This window comes from Delphinapterus leucas, chromosome 5, assembly GCF_059928025.1.
Source record: "Delphinapterus leucas isolate spDelLeu-1000000601 "Yukka" chromosome 5, BTC_Dleu_Yukka2, whole genome shotgun sequence".
In the NCBI taxonomy this organism is placed as follows: domain Eukaryota; kingdom Metazoa; phylum Chordata; class Mammalia; order Artiodactyla; family Monodontidae; genus Delphinapterus; species Delphinapterus leucas.
The window spans coordinates 81168333-81187372 of NC_143133.1; positions in this window are offsets into that span (position 1 = coordinate 81168333).

A 19040-nucleotide genomic window follows, 5' to 3' on the forward strand; every position below is an offset into this window, starting at 1 on the left:
TTAATTACTTTGAGCAGCTTTTCTTAATTTCACAATATAAAATATTGTCCCTTCATCACTTACATCACATCACCATGTTTCAGTTTCTGTATGTCACCTGAGACTATCTGAATATATTTTATGTCATCACATGTTGGTTGTCTCCTTCAAATAAAAGGTAACCTCCACGTGCACAAGGTTCTTGTTTCTCTTTGAAGTCTCTATCGCTGGCATCTAAAGAAAAGACATAAAATTTTTTTATAAAGCTAGATCTTTATCTTCATAGGAAATTATAATTTAATTAGAGAGTGGAATAACTAGAAAAAGACTGAATAGTACAATGCACCTTGTGAGCCGTCAGTCCAGGTTCAAGGATGAGAGAAATCGATACCGCTAAAAACATTTGGGAGGACTTCATAGGGGATGGGAGCTTTAAAATGGCCTCTGAAGAACAGGTGAAAAGAAGAAAGAGTATTCCCAGGGAGGGGAATAGCATGCACAGAGATAGTGCGGTAAGAATTAGCCTTAAACGCTACTAAGTGGTTTATTTCACACCACCAGCTTCTAAGTTCTTTCACGCAAGAGTGCTGTTTTAAAGAATAATTGATAGGGCTTCCCTGGTGGCGCAGTGATTGAGAGTCCGCCTGCCGATGCAGGGGACACGGGTTCGTGCCCCGGTCCGGGAAGATCCCACATGCCGCGGAGCGGCTGGGCCCGTGAGCCATGACCGCTGAGCCTGCGCGTCCAGAGCCTGTGCTCCGCAACGGGAGAGGCCACAACAGTGAGAGGCCCACGTACTGCAGAAAAAAATTAAAAAAAGGAAAAAAAATAATAATTGATGGAGATGGAAACCACTAGTAGGAAAGAAAAGGAATACAGATGATAAATTACTAGAGATCTGAGTGTTACAAACATTAAAAATATTGAGACACACTCATGCCAAGAGGTTTTGACTTCCTAAATAATAACCTTAATTGGAAGCATCATTTTCTTGATTTCTAGTAAGACCATATTTACAACCAAAGACAACAGCTGACATACAGATGCTGAGGGTACCGTTATATTTAGAAAAGATAATCTTATCTTTGAAAGTTTCTATAGTTATGAATGACATTTTTTATGGCTATTAGTGATGTCCTTAAAATTTCTGTAAAACAATTCTATAAAGTATGATGATAAACTGAATATTGGGTTAATTTTTATTTAAAAATCTTTTCCCAATGTGTATATACTCTTATATATGTTCAGGTATATGTTATGGTGACATATTTTTATAAATGTACTGTGAAGATTGTCAATACAGCTGTCACCTAATATAAAAGGTTACTATCTGTGATGGATGTTGGATGACATTTAAAAAATAAAAATAATTTTTAGCAATACTTAAAACTGTTAAGGATATTTTCCTTTAGAAGAAAACATTGTAGAAAAAGGTAACTTAAGCAATGGTATTTGGGGTTTACATTTAATGTAAATGATAAAGCAGGATAAAACAAATAACCAACGTAATGCTCTTGGTTTAATAAGCTCACAACTTGGAAATGTGTCACTGGTGCATTCAAAATATAACCAATTTTGGGTGAACATTTAAAGAAATTATGGAGAAATAACTTAATTATAAAATTTTTAAAATTCAATCATAAATGATCTATATTTACTTTGAAATGTTATATAATTATTTGAAATCTACTGGATTTGATAAAACATAGTAAAAATACTAAAAAGATTTGTAGCATTCAGACAGCAGTACAGCATATCTCACCAATTGTGATAAAAGATTTACAGGCTAAATTACAGAGCTGTACTTAATTGTCTATATGCTTATTCATTTATTTGATCCTTCATTCACTTATAATTTCATTGTGCTTGTTAACAGAGCATTTGGTTAGCCAATTGAATTAATTAGTTGTTTAGTCTAAGTTAGGAATTTCTTAATTGCTCCTCGTTGGATTTGGACCAAAATTTTCCATGCCTTAATTTATAAGAGAGGTTATATGTCTGTTTACTAGTTTGGGCTCATCTAAATGCTAGGTTGAAAATTAAAATACATTTGCCTTTTGGGACTACAGTTTCACTTTCTGAATGTTTTCTCACTGTTTGTCCATATTCCCTTCATTTACTGTTGGCACTTGCATCCTCAAACCCACCTGTTCTGCTGTTTGTTAACCACTTTATATAAGGCAAGTATTTAACTTATTAACAATATCTGTAATTTTGGAATGCAACATCTTCCTCTATGGTAATGCAGTCCACTATGTAAACAGGTGTCATATGACTCTCTTATGTTGCCCTATGGGAACTGGCAGCTGGGGAATTGGCACAAGAATGAGGGTACTCTGGCTATTGCTAATGTTGTGAGTAATAAACTCTTCATCTCTAACCCAGGAATCTCATGTCTTCTACCAGCTTTCATGAAGCTGTGGAAAGCTAACTTGTTAGGTTCCAAATAGAGTAAAATTGTGGACCCTTTACAGTTCTTGGCAATGATACCATGATTTGACTGGTAGCTTTATTTTCTTAGTGGTACATGAAGTAATGGTATATTCAAAAATTAATGGCTTCTTGGATTCAATGACATGTAGTATCTGAATATATATTCCTACACTTACCATGAATAGAGTCAATGGCATCCACAATTTCTCTCTAAGAATCTTGTCAAATTTCAAGTTCTTACAGCACAGAGCTGACCAGAACATGGTATAACCCCAATATTTTCACTTAGAATTAGACCTAGAGAGAAACCCCGTATTAGCTTTACTCGAGCTCTGCTTTGGAAAGCATTTGATACTGGCCCACCTAATCAACTCATACTTTTATTTCTCTTTCTATTCCCACCTTGTACATAGTCTCCTGGGAAACTTCCTTGGAGGAGGTTTGTCTGAGAAAGCTGGCTTTAGGAATTTTTGGCTGTGACACTCTATTCCTTACTCTCTTTTAATGAAATCAACAAGAAAATTTATTATTTTAGAGTGAGGAATAACTGTGAAAGGGCCAAGACACTTCTGTCTTATACATTATCTCCCTGTAGACAAGCAACATGTGAAGACAAATCATCATTACAAGATTTTGTGGTAGGCACAGAATTAAACAATATTAATGTCATTATGTTGTTTACTAACATCTGATTGAAAAAAAAAGCAACAAAACCCATTAATATCCTTCCCCTGGGATGCCAGTGTCTAGTGTATCATTTGCCCCAGTGGCTTAAGCCTTATCTCAATGGTTTCATTCTTCAGGACAAGTGCATTAGTTTTGGACATCAGAAAAAATTCAAGCTGTTGAGATATGAAAGGAAGGAGACTGAGGATTTCTGAAAAAGAGACACATTTCCTGTGGGCATTGTCTGGAATGGGCATTTGAAGATGGATGGAAATGTAGTAGCCATCTTCAACCATACACAGAGCTAGCCTGTAGACAGGCCAAAATATACTTAGAAATAGCAAGATGGAAATCACCAGATGTCAATTCTGTCACTCTGTACTCAGCAGATATCTTTCCTGGGCTAACCTTGCATATCTTTTTTGCCTTCCTTCCCTGGCAGGAGTTGAGGGGGGTAGTGGGATAGAGTAGATTTGAGCAAAAGACATGGGCTCTCCCTTGTTTTTTATTACAGCTCTTCTCATTAATTTTCAGCCTAGTTTAATTCTTCCCTAGCTGAGAAAAGAGATATCAGTTTTCTTAATTCATGAATAATTGCTGGTCTTTTTTTTTTTCTCTCTTTCTGATTCCAGGTATAGAATTATTTCAGTATTGAAGATTACAATGTAGTGTTCTTTTTCTCCAATGTCCTTTTGAGGGACAAGAAAAGAGTATTGAATGGAAATGAAAGTAAACCAGGTTTTGAAATAACAAATTTCTAACAGCCACAAATGAATGATCCATGTACCAGATTTGTATATATATCATTAGCCATTATACTTTCTTATTATTATTGGCTTTTAATCATTATTCCTCTAACCAAACTATGGCTTCATGCATATCTTACTCTGTTTTATGTAATTTCTGTTAGTTCTTATAAATTTTATCATATTTCTTTGCTTTCATAAAATTACTATTACATTTATTTTATGGTATTTGATTAAGAGTTTCAACATATCAGATATTGAAACTCATATTTTTCAGACCATTGCTCTTAATAAACTTATCTGATTGAGTTTTTTTCTGTTTTATACTTTAATATTTGCTCTTATTGATAATCATAGAAGAAGTTACATGTAAAAAATAATTTTCCCATTTCATCCATGCTAGGTGCATTGTTCTGTAGGGAATAATTCTCTTTCATAACCACAAAAGTGCTTCCAAAAATAGTTTTGTACTATTTCTTTTGAAAGTGTCTTTTGAAACACCATATTTTCATGACCATATATAATTTCCTGAAGCCTTTTTATAAAAGGCTAAATGGTAGCTTTTATCTCACTTTCTTGATACAATTTTTCACATTTCTATCACAGGTTTTACTTTTCTTTCAGCAACATTATTTTTAAACTTCAAATAGTAGTAGAATTCTATGTCACTTCCAAACCATTGATGAGGCTATTGTAAATAACACCTCATTCTCCATCATGATTCTCTGTTACTTTCTTTCACACTGGCTGCAGTTACACATGAAAGAAGGGTCAAAGTGAGGTCACTGCAATTGCTTTGAATATGACTGAATAGTGACCTCTGCAAGGTAGAGCCAAAGCTTGGGATTTGGGTATGGCAACAAATACAGGGACCTGTTAGTTCTACGGATGCCCACCAATAAGTGAGCAAGAGTATGTTAAATATTGGGGATCAGTATATAGGCCAGCAAGACTCAAATAGATTTGGAAATGTGTTTGAACTGAGTTCTAGATCCAAGAAGCTGTCACCATTTTTATTTAACAGGGTCTGTAAAGCCCTGCCAATATAATAAGATTGTACACAGTAAGTTGTTAAAAAAATTGTCATTATTTCCAAATAACATAGGTATTATATTTGTTCAAAATTACATCTCACCTGAGAGTCCTGAAAAACAATGGATTACACAAAATTAATATTTATTATTGTTATTATTATTGTTGCACATAAAAGAATACTAGGGGTAGGAACTTCACTATTGATTTGAGTTTTCCTGACATCATCAGAGAATGAGGTCTCTTCTAGTTTTTGCTCCATCTTCCTTAGTATGTGATTGTTGTTAATGTTTTCAAGATAGCTAATGGGCAGGAAGGATCAGGACAAAGGGAAAGAACAACAAAAAAAAATCATGGCTAGGTGAGTCTGCCCTGCTATTTAACTATTTTTTCCTGGAAAGTGCATTTAAAATTTTCTACTTATACAGACTATGTCCCATGATCATCTCTACTCTCCAAGTGAGGCTGAAAGACAGTTTTTAAAGCTGCATTGATACATTAAATAACATTAGAGATTTTTTAGTAAGAGAGAGGAGGATGACCATTGGGTAGGAGAAAAATAGTCTCTGCCACAATTAAACATTAGAAAACCAAAGAGAAGAAACCAAAAATTCTTGGAAATAATGAGAACATTTACTATGTGGATTATGGTTAAGACAGATACACAAAATCAAAATGCATTTTTGTATGCCAGAAGTTGAAATGTAGAAACAATAACAGTCACTACCCAAAATAAACTGTAAATACCTGGAAATTACTCTAAAAAATTCATAATATTTATTTGAAGCTCTTCACACAACTTTCTTGAGATATGTGAGAAAAGATTTTAATGATTGGAGACACATGACATATTCTTGGGTGAAAAATAGAATGTTTTAAAAATATCAGTTAATTCCAAATTAGTTTTTTGGCTTAGTGTAAAGCCAATGAAATGCCAATTTTTTCCCATCTTCAACTCAATTCTCAAAACTAACAGGACAAATAGTAAGAACAGAATATTAAGATGTTTTTAAATTGTAACAAGGATAGATTTGCACTACCAAACATAAAAACGTGTCATCATGTTATAAAAACAAAATAATGCAATTATGAAAAATCATAGTACTGAGCAAGGTTTAGAAACCAGATCAGTAAAACAGAACGAATTGTCACAAAACAAAGTAAAATATATACATATATTGTATTTATCATATTCTTAGTATATAATAAAGATATCATTATAAACTATTAGGAATGAAATACACTTTTCAACAAATATATGAAAAAAGTGTGCTTAAAAATAAAAAATCAAATCAGACCATTGTTGTATCCAAAACACCCAACCTCCAGATGAATTAAAGTGTTGAAAGTAAAATTCATAAACAAATGAACAATAAACAAATGAATTAAAAATCTAGAAAACACTGATCTCAGATCAGAAAGGGCTTTTTGAGCCTTCTAGTTCCTGAAAATTATATCACAAGGAAAAAACTGATAAATTTGCTAGATTAAAATTTTGAAACATCTTGATGGTAAAATACCATAGAAAACATTGAACAGTCAGAAACATATTTAAAGTAAAAGTGACAAAGAAAGAGGATGTAGAGACATAACTGAAGCCCAGCACTAGGCAATGGTGTACAAGTTATAGAAATAACTATCTGGCAAGTATTTTGTTGATAACATAGTATAACTAAACACCAGGATTTACAGAAAAGCCTTAATTTCAATTTATATAAGACTTACCATTGGCAGGTTTTTATATTATATTGATAGGTTTTCTCAATATGGACACATCTGTGACATGTTCATAACTTCATCATCCTGAGTTATATTAAATCATGGCTTAAATCCCATAAATTCTGATAGATCAATCCAGCAGCATTTGTCCTAATGTACATGTATCAATAAAACATAAGGTATGGGCTTCCCTGGTGCCGCAGTGGTTGAGAGTCTGCCTGCCGATGCAGGAGACATGGGTTCGTGCCTCGGTCCGGGAAGATCCCACATAACACGGAGCGGCTGGGCCCGTGAGCCATGGCCGCTGAGCCTGTGCATCCGGAGCCTGTGCTCTGCAACGGGAGAGGCCACAACAGTGAGAGGCCCACATACAGCAAAAATAAAAACCAAAAGCCTAAGGTATAAAACTTGTTCTTTTACTTTATCACCTCTTAAGTTTTGTTACTATGTTCTTTCCAGTAGTGTATTTCAGCTTAATATGTTTTATTGCTTTGCTGCCATCCAAGAGATTTCTACAGTTCTCATGTTTCTGTTTGTTCTTAAAGCGCCTATGTGAATATATTTTATTTCAACAACTATAAAATGTCTGCTAGCTACTTAGAAATCATTACATTTTGGAAAAGAAAACCACCTTTAAATCAAATTGAATATGCATGGGTCTTTAAAAGGTCTGACCCTACTTAAACAAATGTTACCTTAGCAGAGCAATTGATCTCAAGGAGTATCAATTATGATGAAAATCACTAACTTCAAAAGAGAAGTCTTGTCTTTGCAAATGAACATGAAATGATTTCTTTTAATTCTAATAATACATATGACATTAGAAAAATGAAACGCCTTTATCACAGAGAAGATATGGAAATGTGTGTGAGAGGATTGATTACATAATAACTAGTTCTTGCTCTTTAAGTTCATTAGTATTATTCATGGAATAAATAGACCGTATATGCCAGAGCTAGGTCTTCTTCTAAATTCTGTGAACTACTTTAAAGGAAATACTGCCTTTATTCTTAGGGAAAAAATTTAATAAGACTTTTCTTGACTCAAACAAATAATGACTTTATTTTGGTTAATGTTAATTCAAGACCTAAACTGATCACTTTTCTGGCTATATTATCTTTGAACATATTAGGGAATGAAATACTTCTTTCAGATAAGAGAACTACTTGTGCATATAAACTATCTATAATTTATCTTTATTTATTTATTTATTTTTTGAGAAAGAATTACTTTGTTATTTATTTATTTATTTTTAACATCTTTATTAGGGTACAGTTGCTTTACAATGGTGTGTTAGTTTCTGCTCTATAACAAAGTGAATCAGTTATATATATACATATGTTCCCATATGTCCTCCCTCTTGCGTCTCCCTCCCTCCCACTCTCCGTATCCCACCCCTCCAGGCTGTCACAAAGCACCGAGCTAATATCCCTGTGCCATGCGGCTGCTTCCCACTAGCTATATACCTTACTACGTTTGTTAGTGTGTGTCCATGACTCTCTCTCGCCCTGTCAAAGCTCACCCTTCCCCCTCCCCATATCCTCAAGTCCGTTCTCCAGTAGGTCTGCATCTCTATTCCCGTCCCACCCCTAGGTCCTTCATGACATCCTTTTTTTTCTTAAATTCCATATATATGTGTTAGCCTACGGTATTTGTCTTTTTCTTTCTGACTTACTTCACTCTGTATGACAGACTCTAGGTCTATCCATCTCATTACAAATAACTCAATTTCGTTTCTTTTTAAGGCTGAGTAATATTCCATTGTATATATGTGCCACATCTTCTTTATCCATTCATCCGATGATGGGCACTTAGGTTGTTTCCATCTCCGGGCTATTGTAAATAGAGCTGCAATGAACATTTTGGTACATGACTCTTTTTGAATTTTGGTTTTCTCAGGGTATATGCCCAGTAGTGGGATTGCTGGGTCATATGGTAATTCTATTTGTAGTTTTTTAAGGAACCTCCATACTGTTCTCCATAGTGGCTGTACCAATTCACATTCCCACCAGCAGTGCAAGAGTGTTCCCTTTTCTCCACACCCTCTCCAGCATTTATTGTTTCTAGATTTTTTGATGATGGCCATTCTGACTGGTGTGAGATGATATCTCATTGTAGTTTTGATTTGCATTTCTCTAATGATTAATGATGTTGAGCATTCTTTCATGTGTTTGTTGGCATTCTGTATATCTTCTTTGGAGAAATGTCTATTTAGGTCTTCTGCCCGTTTTTGGATTGGGTGGTTTGGTTTCTTGTTATTGAGCTGCATGAGCTGCTTGTAAATTTTGGAGATTAATCCTTTGTCAGTTGCTTCATTTGCAAATATTTTCTCCCATTCTGAGGGTTGTCTTTTGGTCTTGTTTATGGTTTCCTTTGCTGTGCAAAAGCTTTGAAGTTTCATTAGGTCCCATTTGTTTATTTTTGTTTTTATTTCCATTACTCTAGGAGGTGGGTCAAAAAGGATCTTGCTGTGATTTATGTCATAGAGTGTTCTGCCTATGTTTTCCTCTAAGAGTTTGATAGTTTCTGGCCTTACATTTAGGTCTTTAATCCATTTTGAGCTTATTTTTGTGTATGGTGTTAGGGAGTGATCTAATCTCATACTTTTACATGTACCTGTCCAGTTTTCCCAGCACCATTTATTGAAGAGGCTGTCCTTTCTCCACTGTACATTCCTGCCACCTTTATCAAAGATAAGGTGACCATATGTGCGTGGGTTTATCTCTGGGCTTTCTATCCTGTTCCATTGATCTATCTTTCTGTTTTTGTGCCAGTACCATACTGTCTTGATTACTGTAGCTTTGTAGTATAGTCTGAAGTCAGGGAGCCTGATTCCTCCAGCTCCTTTTTTCGTTCTCAAGATTGCTTTGGCTATTCGGTGTCTTTTGTGTTTCCATACAAATTGTGAAATTTTTTGTTCTAGTTCTGTGAAAAATGCCAGTGGTAGTTTGATAGGGATTGCATTGAATCTGTAGATTGCTTTGGGTAGTAGAGTCATTTTCACAATGTTGATTCTTCCCATCCAAGAACATGGTATATCTCTCCATCTATTTGTATCATCTTTAATTTCTTTCATCAGTGTCTTATAATTTTCTGCATGCAGGTCTTTTGTCTCCTTAGGTAGGTTTATTCCTAGATATTTTATTCTTTTTGTTGCATTGGTAAATGGGAGTGTTTTCTTGATTTCACTTTCAGATTTTTCATCATTAGTATATAGGAATGCCAGAGATTTCTGTGCATTAATTTTGTATCCTGCTACTTTACCAAATTCATTGATTAGCTCTAGTAGTTTTCTGGTAGCATCTTTAGGATTCTCTATGTATAGTATCATGTCATCTGCAAACAGTGAGAGCTTTACTTCTTCTTTTCCGATTTGGATTCCTTTTATTTCCTTTTCTTCTCTGATTGCTGTGGCTAAAACTTCCAAAACTATGTTGAATAAGAGTGGTGAGAGTGGGCAACCTTGTCTTGTTCCTGATCTTAGTGGAAATGCTTTCAGTTTTTCACCATTGAGGATGATGTTTGCTGTGGGCTTGTCATATATGGCCTTTATTATGTTGAGGAAAGTTCCCTCTATGCCTACTTTCTGCAGGGTTTTTATCATAAATGGGTGTTGAATTTTGTCGAAAGCTTTCTCTGCATCTATTGAGATGATCATATGGCTTTTCTCCTTCAATTTGTTAATATGGTTTATCACATTGATAGATTTGCGTATATTGAAGAATCTTTGCATTCCTGGAATAAACCCCACTTGATCATGGTGTATGATCCTTTTAATGTGCTGTTGGATTCTGTTTGCTAGTATTTTGTTGAGGATTTTTGCATCTATATTCATCAGTGATATTGGTCTGTAGTTTTCTTTCTTTGTGACATCCTTTTCTGGTTTTGGTATCAAGGTGATGTTGGCCTCGTAGAAGGAATTTGGGAGTGTTCCTCCCTCTGCTATATTTTGGAAGAGTTTGAGAAGGACAGGTGTTAGCTCTTCTCTAAACGTTTGATAGAATTCACCCGTGAAGCCATCTGTTCCTGGGCTTTTGTTTGTTGGAAGATTTTTAATCACAGTTTCAATTTCAGTGCTTGTGATTGGTCTGTTCATATTTTCTATTTCTTCCTGATTCAGTCTTGGCAGGTTGTGCATTTCTAAGAATCTGTCCATTTCTTCCAGATTGTCCATTTTATTGGCATAGAGTTGCTTGTAGTAATCACTCATGATTTTTTTTATTTCTGCAGTGTCAGTTGTTACTTCTCCCTTTTCATTTCTAATTCTATTGATTTGAGTCTTCTCCCTTTTTTTCTTGATGAGTCTGGCTAGTGGTTTATCTATTTTGTTTATCTTCTCAAAGAACCAGCTTTTAGTTTCATTGATCTTTGCTGTTGTTTCCTTCATTTCTTTTTCATTTATTTCTGATCTGATTTTTATGATTTCTTTCCTTCTGCTAGCTTTGGGGTTTTTTTGTTCTTCTTTCTCTAATTGCTTGAGGTGCAAGGTTAGGCTGTTTATTCGAGATGTTTCCTGCTTCTTAAGGTGGGCTTGTATTGCTATAAACTTCCCCCTTAGAACTGCTTTTGCTGCATCCCATAGGTTTTGGGTCGTTGTGTCTGCATTGTCATTTGTTTCTAGGTATTTTTTTATTTCCTCTTTGATTTCTTCAGTGATCACTGCATTATTAAGTAGTGTATTGTTTAGCCTCCATGTGTTTGTATTTTTTACAGATCTTTTCCTGTAATTGATATCTAGTCTCATGGCGTTGTGGTCAGAAAAGATACTTGATACAATTTCAATTTTCTTAAATTTACCAAGGCTTGATTTGTGATCCAAGATATGATCTATCCTGCAGAATGTTCCATAAGCACTTGAGAAAAATGTGTATTCTGTTGTTTTTGGATGGAGTGTCCTATAAATATCAATTAAGTCCATCTTGTTTAATGTATCATTTAAAGCTTGTGTTTCCTTATTTATTTTCATTTTGGATGATCTGTCCATGGGTGAAAGTGGGGTGTTAAAGTCCCCTACTATGATTGTGTTACTGTGGATCTCCCCTTTTATGGCTGTTAGTATTTGCCTTATGTATAGAGGTGCTCCTCTGTTGGGTGCATAAATATTTACAATTGTTATATCTTCTTCTTGGATCAATCCCTTCTTGATCATTATGTAGTGTCCTTCTTTGTCTCTTTTAATAGTCCTTATTTTAAAGTCTATTTTGTCTGATATGAGAATTGCTACTCCAGCTTTCTTTTGGTTTCCATTTGCATGGAATATCTTTTTCCATCCCCTTACTTTCAGTCTGTATGTGTCTCTAGGTCTGAAGTGGGTCTCTTGTAGACAGCATATATAAGAGTCTTGTTTTTGTATCCATTCAGCCAATCTGTGTCTTTTGGTGGGAGCATTTAGTCCATTTACATTTAAGGTAATTATCGATATGTATGTTCCTATTCCCATTTTCTAAATTGTTTTGGGTTCATTATTATAGGTCTTTTCCTTCTCTTGTGTTTCTTGTCTAGAGAAGTTCCTTTAGCATTTGTTGTAAAGCTGGTTTGGTGGTGCTGAACTCTCTCAGCTTTTGCTTGTCTGTAAAGGTTTTAATTTCTCCATCAAATCTGAATGAGATCCTTGCTGGGTAGAGTAGTCTTGGTTGCAGGTTTTTCTCCTTCACCACTTTCAGTATGTCCTGCCACTCCCTTCTGGCTTGTAGGGTTTCTGCTGAGAGATCAGCTGTTAACCTTATGGGGATTCCCTTGTGTGTTATTTGTTGTTTTTCCCTTGCTGCTTTTAATATGCTTTCTTTGTATTTAATTTTTGACAGTTTGATTAATATGTGTCTTGGCGTATTTCTCCTTGGATTTATCCTGTATGGGACTCTCTGTGCTTCCTGGACTTGATTAACTATTTCCTTTCCCATATTAGGGAAGTTTTCAACTATAATCTCTTCAAATATTTTCTCAGTCCCTTTCTTGTTCTCTTCTTCTTCTGGAACCCCTATAATTCGAATGTTGGTGCGTTTAATGTTGTCCCAGAGGTCTCTGAGACTGTCCTCAGTTCTTTTCATTCTTTTTTCTTTATTCTGCTCTGCAGTAGTTATTTCCACTACTTTATCTTCCAGGTCACTTATCCGTTCTTCTGCCTCAGTTATTCTGCTATTGATCCCTTCTAGAGTATTTTTAATTTCATTTATTGCGTTGTTCAACGTTGCTTGTTTCACCTTTATTTCTTCTAGGTCCTTGTTAACTGTTTCTTGCATTTTGTCCATTCTATTTCCAAGATTACAGATCATCCTTACTATCATTATTCTGAATTCTTTTTCAGGTAGACTGCCTATTTCCTCTTCATTTGTTAGGTCTGGTGCATTTTTATCTTGCTCCTTCATCTGCTGTGTGTTTTTCTGTCTTCTCATTTTGCTTATCTTACTGTGTTTGGAGTCTCCTTTTTGCAGGCTGCAGGTTCGTAGTTCCCGTTGTTTTTGATGTCTGTCTCCAGTGGCTAAGGTTGTTTCAGTGGGTTGTGTAGGCTTCCTGATGGAGGGGACTAGTGCCTGTGTTGTGGTGGATGAGGCTGGATCTTGTCTCTCTAGTGGGCAGGTTCACATCTGGTGATGTGTTTTGGGTGTCTGTGGCCTTATTATGATTTTAGGCCGCCTCTCTGCTAATGGGTGGGGTTGTGTTCCTGTTTTGCTAGTTGTTTGGCATAGGTTGTCCAGCACTGTGGCTTGCTGGTCGTTGAGTGAAGCTTGGTGCTGGTGTTAAGATGGAGGTCTCTGGGAGATTTTCGCCGTTTGATATTATGTGGAGCTGGGAGGTCTCTTGTTGACCAGTGTCCTGAAGTTGGCTCTCCTACCTCAGAGGCAGAGCCCTGACTCCTGGCTGGAGCACCAAGAGCCTTTCATCCACACGGCTCAGAATAAAAGGGAGAAAAAGTAGAGAGAATTAGTAGAAGTATGAGGAAAGAAAGAAGGAAAGGAGGAAAGGAAGGAAGGAAGAAAGAAGCAAAGAAGGAAATAAAGGAGGGAGGGAGGGAGGAAGGAAGGAAGGAAGGAGGGAAAGAAGGGAAAAAGACAGAAAGAAAGAAGATACTGTAAAAATAAAATAAAGTATAATAGTTATTGAATTAAAAAATATTTAGGAAAAAAAAAGGGACGGATAGAACCTTAGGACAAATGTTGGAAGCAAAGCTATACAGAGAAAATCTTACACAGAAGCATACACATACACCCTCACAAAAAGAGGTAAAGGGGGAAAAATCATAAATCTTGCTCTCAGAGACCACCTCCACATTTGGGGTGATTCGTTGTCTAAAGGAGGGAAGGAAGGAAGGAAAGAAAGAAAGAAAGAACGAAGGTAAAGTATAATAAAGTTATTACAATTAAAATTAATTATTAAGAAAAAAATTTTTTAAAAAAAACCATGGACGGATAGAGCCCTAGGACAAATGGTGGAAGCAAGTCTATACAGACAAGATCTCACACAGAAGCATACACGTACCCATTCACAAAAAGAGGAAAAGGGAAAAAACTCATAGATCTCGCTCCTAAAGTCCACCTCTTCAATTTGGGATCATTCCTTATCTATTCAGGTATTCCACAGATGCAGGGTATATCAAGTTGATTGTGGAGCTTTAATCCGCTGCTTCTGAAGCTGCTGGGAGAGATTTCCCTTTCTCTTCTTTGTTCTCACAGCTCACAGGAGCTCAGGTTTGGATTTGGCCCTGCCTCTGCGTGTAGGTCGCTGGAGGGCGTCTGTTTTTTGCTCAGACAGGACGGGGTTAAAGGAGCCGCTCATTCGGGGGCTCCGGCTCACTCAGGCCGGTGGGGGGGGGGGAGGGAGGGGCACTGCGTGCGGGGCGGGCCTGCGGCGGCAGAGGCCGGCATGACGTTGCTCCAGCCTGAGGCCCGCCGTGCGTTCTCCCGGGGAAGTTGTCCCTGGATCCCGGGAACCTGGCAGTGGCGGGCTGCACAGGCTCCGCGGAAGAGGGGTGTGGAGAGTGACCTGTGCTCGCACACAGGCCCCTTGGTGGCGGCAGTAGCAGCCTTAGCGTCTCCCGCCCGTCTCTGGGGTCCGCGCTTTTAGCCGCGGCTCGCGCCCGTCTCTGGGGTTCGCACTTTTAGCCGCGGCTCACGCCCGTCTCTGGGGTTCGCGCTTTTAGCCGCGGCTCGCGCCCGTCTCTGGAGTTCCTTTAAGCAGCGCTCTTAAACCCCTCTCCTCGCGCACCAGGAAACAAAGAAGGAAGAAAAAGTCTCTTGCCTCTTCGGCAGGTGCAGACTTTTCCCCGGACTCCCTCCCGGCTAGCCGTGGTGCACTAATCCCTTCAGGCTATGTTCAAGCCGCCAACCCCAGTCCTCTCCCTGCGCTCCGTCCAAAACCGAAACCCGAGCCTCAGCTCGCAGCCCCGCCCGCCCCGGCGGGTGAGCAGACAAGCCTCTCGGGCTGGTGAGTGCCGGTCGGCACCGATCCTCTGTGCGGGAATCTCCCCGCTTTGCCCTCCGCACCCGTCGCTGTGCACTCCTCCGCGGTGCCGAAGCTCCCCCCTCCGCCTCCCACAGTCTCCGCCCGCGAAGGGGCTTCCTAGTGTGTGGAAACTTTTCCTCCTTCACAGCTCCCTCCCACTGGTGCAGGTGCCGTCCTTATTCTTTTGTCTCTGTTTTTTCTTTTTTTCTTTTGCCCTACCCAGGTACGTGGGGAGTTTCTTGCCTTTTGGGAGGTCTGAGATCTTCTGCCAGCCTTCAGTAGGTGTTCTGTAGGAGTTGTTCCACGTGTAGATGTATTTCTGGTGTATCCGTGGGGAGGAAGGCGATCTCCGCGTCTTACTCTTCCGCCATCTTCAAGCCGTCCTCAAGAATTACTTTGAACTTGACTTGCAAGTTGATAACTTTCTGTAGCTTGGACTTTTCCTGGGCTAAATCCAAGGTACTCAATTTATCTTTATTATTGTTAAAACAGTGGCAAAAATTCTCATTTACCCTATTATCTTACTCGCTGAAAGTAAAACTGAGCCATGTTCACACAAATCAACATATTTAAGTGAAAATTAAAAGTTCATTTTGATCTGTGTAAACCTCTGTAATTAACCAAATATGTGGAATTAAGAAAACAGATCCTTATTTAACTCATTCATGTATTACACAAAATTTAACAGCAGTTAAATGGCCAAACCTTCATTCCCTTCTTACACATTTCTAGCTTAAACAAATTTTTACACAAATATTTAAAATTTAATAGATATTTTAATAAGTTAAATTATTTTGTCTTTTCAAAAATATACCTTGTTCATGATAAAATGTCTTTCTTTAAGGGAGGATATTGGTGTATATAATACTCACTGCTTATGATGCATAGACTGTCAAAGTTAGATAATAATGAGTTTGAAATGGTTAAATGAAAGCCCTTCCTAAGTTTCTGTAGTATGAAGACTAAAAAAGAAGGTGATTTTAATGTGCTTGCAAAAGAAATGTCATGATGTCCCTGTTTGGCCAGTGTGGATGTATTTTCTGCTTGGGCCTTGTATTAGTTTGCTAGGGTTGCCATAACAAAGTATCAATACCACATACTGCATGGCTTAAACAACAGAAATTTATTGTCTCACAGTTTTGGAGGCTAGAAGTCCAAGATCAAGGTGTCAGCAGGGCTGATTTATTTTGAGCCATCTTTCTTTGGCTTAGAGATACCCATCTTCTCTTTGTGTCTTCACATGGTCTTTCCTCCATGCCTGTCTGTTCTAAATCTTCTCTTCTTATAAGGACACCAGTTATAATGAATTAGAATCAACCCCAATGACCTCATTTAACTTTAATTACCTCTTTAACAGCTCTATCTTCCATATAATCACATTCTGAGGTACTGGGGTTGGTACTTCAACATATGAGTTTTTGGAGTGACATAATTCAGCTCATAACATACTTTGAGCAAGAAATGAATCTTTCTGCCAAAGGAATTTAAACATCTCTATCATCATCACAGTAGGCAAAACTGTGGTGATGATGATAATGCTGACTAGGGAAGAAAGAATATAACTTATAATCAACACAGAGTAAGAAAGCTAAAATTAAATAGTGCAGTAATACCCAGCCATTCTTTTTTAATGAAGCTGGCAGTCACCATTTTGGATACATATTGCAAGGAAGAAAACTGATATGATTAGTTCTACTAACTTAAGGTGTGAGTGCTATTATGTTTAGTTTTTGTCTATGTACCAGAATGCACAAATGGTCCCAGAAGACCAAGAATAAAATAATCAGGTGGCAAGTGCTTTGGCCTTCCAAACTGAAGGGCTACATACTTATGCCAGACATGCAAATGAAGAAGTCAAAACTCAGTTTTGCAATCCTTGTCACTATCTACCTCAGCCTCAAAAGTTGAGCTTGGGAATTAGAGGGATGATTTTTCTTCAGCAGAAACTTATACTTGTTTAAAAAGGGGTAGGGGAAATTGAGCTTTACCTCATTTCAAGTCAAGGGTGATGGTCTTGACTTTGTTGCCTGCAGTTTGGGAGCATATTGAACTGGCATGAGATGCATACCTAAACACTTTCCCCACTTATATTCTCCTCTCAAAAAGTGTAGAGGCCAGAGGCTGGCTGAAATGACCTATAGAAGCAGAATAGAGCTCTGTATTAGGACAGTAACTACACTCTAACTCCCAACACAATAGACCAAGACTATATGTTTTTTGTTGAAAAAATCTGGACCATATGAACAAGAAAAAGCTGGCCATGGGCTGACTTAGACATGATCCAAGAGCATAAGACAACTTGAATAATGAGAGAGAATCCAGAGAACCATAACACTACTCTATGAAAGAAAGTGGTAGCTTTAAATACCTACCTGGTCCAGAATGTACCATAACCCTCATGACAGTACTGGTCATATGTGACCTTCCCACTAGCATTATGTCCAAGTTAGGGAAGAAGGGAAACTTATACTTGAAATGTAATTCAGAGTTCTGACTGTTAGATACAATAGACATTTAAATTGTATAAATGATATTAGGCTCATAACTAAAAGTGAACAGAGAGGGTTTTTTTTCTGAGAGTCAGGAGATAGGATTCAAGGCCTGCCCAAGATTTCACATGGTGACAGAAAAGAACCAAACCTACAGGATAGATTTGAATGTGTACCCAGGAGGAAAGAATATTTGTTTCTGATTACATGCAACCCTCATTTATTTGGTTAATGCTTAAAAAAATTAAATTCTGCTCAAGTCTCTGGAATTATGGAAGTATTCTTTTTTAAAAATAAATTTATTTATTTTTATTTATTTATTTTTGGCTGCATTGGGTCTTCGTTGCCGTGCGTGGGCTTTCTCTAGTTGCGGCAGGCGGGTGCTACTCTTCGTCGCAGTGAGTGGACTTTTCATTGCAGTGGCTTCTCTTTTTGCGGAGCACGGGCTCTAGGTGCTCAGGCTTCAGTAACTGCAGCATGAGGGCTCAGTAGTTGTGGCTCACGGGCTCTAGAGCGCAGGCTCAGTAGTTGTGGTGCACGGGCTTAGTTGCACTGTGGCATGTGGGATCTTCCCAGACCGGGAAACGAACCCATGTCTCCTTCATTGGCAGGTGGATTCTTAACCACTGTGCCACCAGGGAAGTCCCTGGAAGTATTCTTTAGGGCTCCCTTCTTGCCAGATTGTCCAAGAAACCTGACGGGCTTTCAAAAAGTGAGAAGTAACTCCGCCTTCCACATTCTTGTGGATTTACTTTTCTGTGTTTCTCCGAGTTCTTTTCACAACTTCCATGTGTTGCTATGGTCGAGTCTTCATTATCTGCAGTGCATGAAATTTGTCTGGGCTCTAATTCCCAGAAGAAGCTAGCATGATCCCTTGAAGGTGAAGAATTGCACCTTGTTTATGGTAGGATCCACTAAGAAAGCTTCAGTTAGATTACAACCTGTGGTCTTCTGCAATTTTTAACAATATACAGAGGTATCATCTTCATATACCCCGTCACGTTTTATGTGCTATACCAGAGTGTCCACCAGGATGCTTCTATTGCTGCCATTCATCCTAGGAGATCAGACAGGTTTCACTTGGCTACCGTTCAAGGATGGCAGTCAATACACTGATTCCTTTCTGTAGAGGCGCAGTCCTGTCAGCCCTGACCTACCTTTCCCATCCTCACCCACTGCTAGTAGATACTCATGGAGAAAGGTACAGAAAGAATGGCATGCTCTCTCAGCCCTCAACGTGTCACCCTACTCATCAACTTTTTAAAGAACTGGCATTTGATTTCTTTCCTTTCAACAAATAGGTTTGCAGATAGTAATAAAGTCCTTAAAATAATAAATATACATTCTATTGCAAACAGCCTGGGACAAACTATAACTTGTTTGTAATAGGAAGTAATGCCTTAAAACTTTCATAAAGAAATCCATACTAGATCAGAATAGAGAGGATGATCTTAACAATACCAGTTAAAAATCATTGTTTCCTTACTCAGAAAGTGAAATAGATTTGAGAATTTTCTGAATATCACACACACACACA